The following is a 5,439-nucleotide window of genomic DNA, read 5'->3' on the forward strand; positions in this document are numbered from 1 at the left end:
ATTCCTTTTAGAATGTTGTTTTGAATTTTACTCCCAAAACAAATGATTTGTATTTTTCTTCTTTTTCTTCCGGTTTTACATTGAAAGGGAAAAGTTTTTTTAGAAAGGTAATGATGGTGAGAAAATTATTGTTGTTGATGGATGTGATAAAAATCCTTCTTCCAATTTGATTGGAGTTAAAAATTTATCTCCTGATTTGGAAAAAGTGAATGTGTGGGTTAAAAATACACATATTAAATTAAATTTGAAGGAATTTGCTGATGATAATGTGGATGTGTATATGGTTAAACTTAGTATGGAGAAAGTAAGTGCCAATGTTCAAGTTCTAAGGAATTCCTTGGTTGTTAAAATTCTTAGCAAAAATTTTCATTTTCCATTTATAGTCTTTAATTAAGATGACAATGGAGTAAATTTGGTGGTTTTCATATAACCTCGCTTGGGTTAAATTGTCTTTTGTGCTCGTTTCATTCATCTGAAGCTATGGAGGAAGTTCATAATGGAGGTCCTTGGTATGTTGGGGGTTTCATCGTTGGTATAAACAAATGGTCCCCTATTTTCTCTCCTAGTTCTATGGATGGAATTTCTTCACCCATTTGGGTTCGACGTCCGCATTTACCTCTTCACTGTTGGGACAAAGTTAATATTGTAAAAATCATTTCTAAAATAGGAACCCCATTGTTATTATACAGCATCATGTTCAAATGGGGTAAAAGAGAATTTGCTAGAGCTTGTGTTCGAGTCAAATTGAAAACTAAGCTACCTTGTGGAATTTTGATTGAAGGTTTGGGTGGTAAAATTTTACAAAAAATTGAATATGAGAATATATCAGTTCTATGTTTCAAGTGTGGAAGGATTAGACATAAAGATTCAGTGTGTCCTAATGTCTCACCTATTTTGAATCATTATGACAAAGAAATTCCTAAGAAACCAGCCCATGCTGATGAGACTTCTTATGGTCCTTGGATGATTGTGAAGTTTAGAAATAAGAAGATGCTGAAATTGGTTTTTCAAAATAACTTGGATGGTGTGAAGAAACCGAATTATCAAACCAATATAGATGAAGAAAAGGTTAATAAAGAGAATTTAGTTTTTCTTGACAATATTCCTGAAGAGAATATGAATGTCTTATCTGATAAGTTGATATCAGATATTGGAAAAAATAATAAGTTAAATGTGTTATCACCTAAGGAAGAATGTAATGAAGATGCTGAATATTTAGCCGAAGGCATCAATATTGAAGTTCTAGTCAATGAAGAATTTAATAAAGGAGATTTTAATCTAGACAAGATAACTGATATTGAACCTGATAGTAATTTTGAAACTGTTAAGGTTGGTTTATCTATTGAAAATAATATCAACATTGTAAATAGCTTAAAGGAAAAAATGTTGGGATAATATTGAGAATTTGGCTATTGATGCTGTTGCTGAAATATTTGATGTACCTGAAGAAACTTTTAATGATATTGGATGTTTATGTGGATTTGTTTCTGATTCTGAACTGAAGGTTGCTACTCCATCGTCTGATGTAAATTTAAATTTTAAAAAGGCTAGGATTGTGAAGGATAAAGCTGTTGTTAATAAGGATGGTAACTCTTCTAATTCTAAACATAAGTTGTTTATAGAACTTTAATCATTGGGTCCGTTGGAAGATCTACCTAGAAGAAGAAATGCATATATCAGATTTAAGAATCATAAGGGGGGCATTTCCCCTTCAGCTCAATGATATGCTTGCTTTAAAAGATTGGAGTATTGATTAAGGCTATATAAAGATTTATGTCTATCTTTATGTTAGATATAATCAAGGTAGATTTCATTTGGTGGTTTTTGAAAGATTAGGATCTTATAACATTATTAATATTTTGTTTCTTCCATTGGCAGCAGGATGGAGTTTTCTTTGGAGATCCTTGTTGTCATATATTGTTCAATTTTTTTGAACATTGTAGACAGATAATAGTGGTTAGCCTACTTACCATTATTGGTTTTAGTTTTATGTTACATTTCCATAATAAGATTAAAGTGATAAAGTTTAGGATTCAAACTATTTTTTATTTTATTCCTCGTTGGGATCACTGGGATACTAACCAACCCTTTGGGTTGTTTTATTTTTGGTGTCCCAACACCCCAATTGGTTTAAAATGAGGAGTAGTGGTTCTTATCTTTGTCATGATAATTTATTTATTGCAAATATTTTTCTTTTATTAGGTTTTTGCTTTTCAATAAGTGTCACTTACCATTTGTCTTGTAGGGTAACATCATTAGTTTTTTTTTAATTTATAGTTGTAATAGGGTATATTTTTTTTCTTTAATCCAATTTTCATTCTCTTAAAAAAAGACTCTATTAAAACCTTGAAAGATCTTGCCCAAAATTTTATAGTAAATATTTTCATTTATTTAAAATGGATATAATGAGAAATGATATCACAAATTTTAACCAATTAAATAAGGAATCCATTTATGAAGTCTAGGAATGCTTTAAGGAGATATTAATAAAATGCCCATACCATATCTTACTGGAGTTATTGATTATTCAAACTTTTATAATTGGTTGATAAGTTCAATTAGACCTATTATTAATGCTACTACTAAAGGTTCATTAATGTCCAAACCCTTTATTGACCTCAAGTTAGTGAGGTTAAAATCACAATCTAAATCAAACTCAAGTCCAATTATTATATGCATTCTAAACTCAAAGCCAAAATAATAAATCCAAATCCACTCGAAAATCCTTTATTTCATAACCAATTTTTAGTGAAATTTTAAACATCTCAAAACTTAATTAAATGACATTGGATTTATGATTAGTCACTTACATATTGATTAAAAATGTCCTTATGTATTTCAAACCCTCTAATCCTTCAAACAAAAAGCATAATCCAAAGCTACAAAACCTTCAAATAAGTATAGCCAACACTAATACACAAGGCATATTATGAGTTTGATCTTGAAAGCCTCCTCAAATCCATGAAGCATGATCACCATCATTGGCATAAAGAATTAAACCAATAATAAGCCATTGATGGACCTTTGTTGACCATGGTTTTTCATAAGTCCCATCAAATCCTAAATCAAAAAACCTCTTAAACGAGAATTTCCCTTAAATATTGAAATGGTTCAATAAAACCAAACCATCAAACCTTTTCCAATACATCCCAAATCTAATTTCAAGTGCACATTGGACCTAAATTTATACTTTTGTCAAGCTTGTTTGGCCAAAAGGCCCCTTAATTGTTTAAACAAGTATTTCATGCATTCAAGCCTTACCATTATACGAGACCTTTTCCAACTTGTCCAAAACAATATTTGGAATGTGTTTCACCCAAACTTATCCCATGGAAAATCTTACTTTACCAAGTAACATAGGGTGACCAATGAACCCTTAAGCATTCAAATGCACATTTCATGCATGGAGACTAGATTAAACCTTGACATCACCTCCATCAAACTTAAAATGTCATTTGGAATTGATTGGACCCATCCTTGACCTTTGATCATACCCAATAAACCAATTCAACCAAGGATGATCAAATGAACCTAGATGCAAATACTCTTCAATTTCATTAACCCAAACATGACCAACCTAAGCTAAACCTATGGGATTGCCAATAAGGTGCCTAGGAACCAACCCCATGGGTCTACTTTTGTTTGGCATAAAGCTTGGCCCAAGTGGCCAAAATTACATTCCCATGAGCCTAATCATAATCTTTACGAAATTGGCCTGATTAAGGTGGTATTAATTTCCTGATCAATTACACAACATTGTGCTTAAAGCACTAGTTGTTTGTCTAATTGGTTAAGTAAATTAGAAGGAAATGCAGAGAAATTTAAAAAAATATAACTCCTCACATACTTAACCAACTTTAGAGTTCTTAGGCTATATGGATTTAGCTTTAGGAGATCTATAAAAGCCTTAAGGTTGCATATCTTAATTCCTTTTATATTAAAAAAAAAAACTTTAGAAATACTCTCTATAGTATTTCTAAAATTACTTATCAAATACAATTCATTATGAGGTGAAATTGATACGGAAGGTTCTTAGGCATGTGTTATACATACCCAAAATTTTCATGAAAATTGGAAACCTCAAAGGGCTTTAATTGATCCTCCTAAGTTCATAATCCAAGACTTCACATATAACTTGGAACTTTCACCAAAAATAATTCATAGAGAATTAGGGTTTCTTCTTTGATGTGATGATTAAATACTATGTAAGGGTTAGTTATCCCATGATTGTAACCCACCAAATTAATAAAAAATGTAGATTACATCCCTATAGGTAAAGAAGTGTTTACCTTGAGAGATTTATTTTGAAACCTCAGGTGACCTCCATTGCTCCAATTTTGGTGGGTATGAAGCATATGTTTAGGTGAACATGTGTTTCAAATTTCATTAAAATTGGAGTTCTTTTGATCAAGTAATTAGTGAGCCTAAATTTGATGTGCATAATTGTCATAGAATTTTCTTTAATTCATAATAAATCAAAATAAAATGCTTAAAATATAACTTAAAGTTTTAGATGCTCAGAATTAAATGCTAAGTAAAGAAGAACTAAAAGCCTCTTCAAATTCTTTACAAAAAATTAATATAATAATGAAAAATATTAATTAATTATATTTTAAATAATAAAATAATTCTAAATGCTTATAATTATCTCTAGGAGTCATCATTGATACTTTTAAAAGATTTCAAAAAAGTCTGGAGTTAATTTAGAGCTTAAATAAAAAATGCCCTCAATTACATAATTAATTACTTCATTAATGGGCAGAACTTATAAAAAATCATAACTAAACCCATAAACATCCAAATGACATAAATTTAAAGTCATTGAACTCATTACTAGGTCTAGTGTTTATAAAAAATATAAAATTTCTAGAATTTGATAATAATCAAAAAGTTAAATTTTGGTCAAATTTAATTAATTATAATATTAAATAACTATGAAACTTTAATAAATCATTTAAATTTTGCTAATGATCAACTCAACAAATTAAATTCAATGAACAAAAGTAAACATAATTTACAAGGTGATTGTTGGTTAACTCGAGCTGATATGGCAATTATCTTAGTCCTAAGGATGGTTAAGTAATCCTCATAGCCTTGGTTTAAGAAAGACATTTTCTATTTAACAAAAATAATATTTAAGAAATTGATAATATAACACTTAAACATTGAAGCTTTTATACCTTATGTAAAATCTCATTTGGAGGATTTATGTGTATTGGATCCATAAAGTTTAAGGGCTAAAAATGGCTAATTAAAGTAAAAAAAAATTATAAAATTAGTTATTAAACATCTTTAACACTTAAAAGCCACTTCAAAAAAAAAAAAATCTAAAAACATAAAATATTAATATCAAACTAAATTTAATTTGTCTTTTCACATACCAAATTCATTTAAAAGTCAACTTCAAATAATAACAAGCCTTCGATATATCCAAGCCAC

General features: G+C 29.4%; 1 non-coding gene across 1 annotated transcript; it reads right to left on the reverse strand.

Moving 5' to 3' along the window:
* Positions 1-2,402: 2,402 nt before the first annotated feature.
* LOC114580276 lies at positions 2,403-2,509 on the reverse strand. The gene has a single exon (XR_003701636.1). It is a non-coding gene; the product is annotated as a small nucleolar RNA R71 (small nucleolar RNA).
* Between the last annotated feature and the right edge of the window lie 2,930 nt (positions 2,510-5,439).

This window comes from Dendrobium catenatum, unplaced genomic scaffold (assembly GCF_001605985.2).
Source record: "Dendrobium catenatum unplaced genomic scaffold, ASM160598v2 fragScaff_scaffold_913, whole genome shotgun sequence".
Classification (NCBI taxonomy): Eukaryota; Viridiplantae; Streptophyta; class Magnoliopsida; order Asparagales; family Orchidaceae; genus Dendrobium; species Dendrobium catenatum.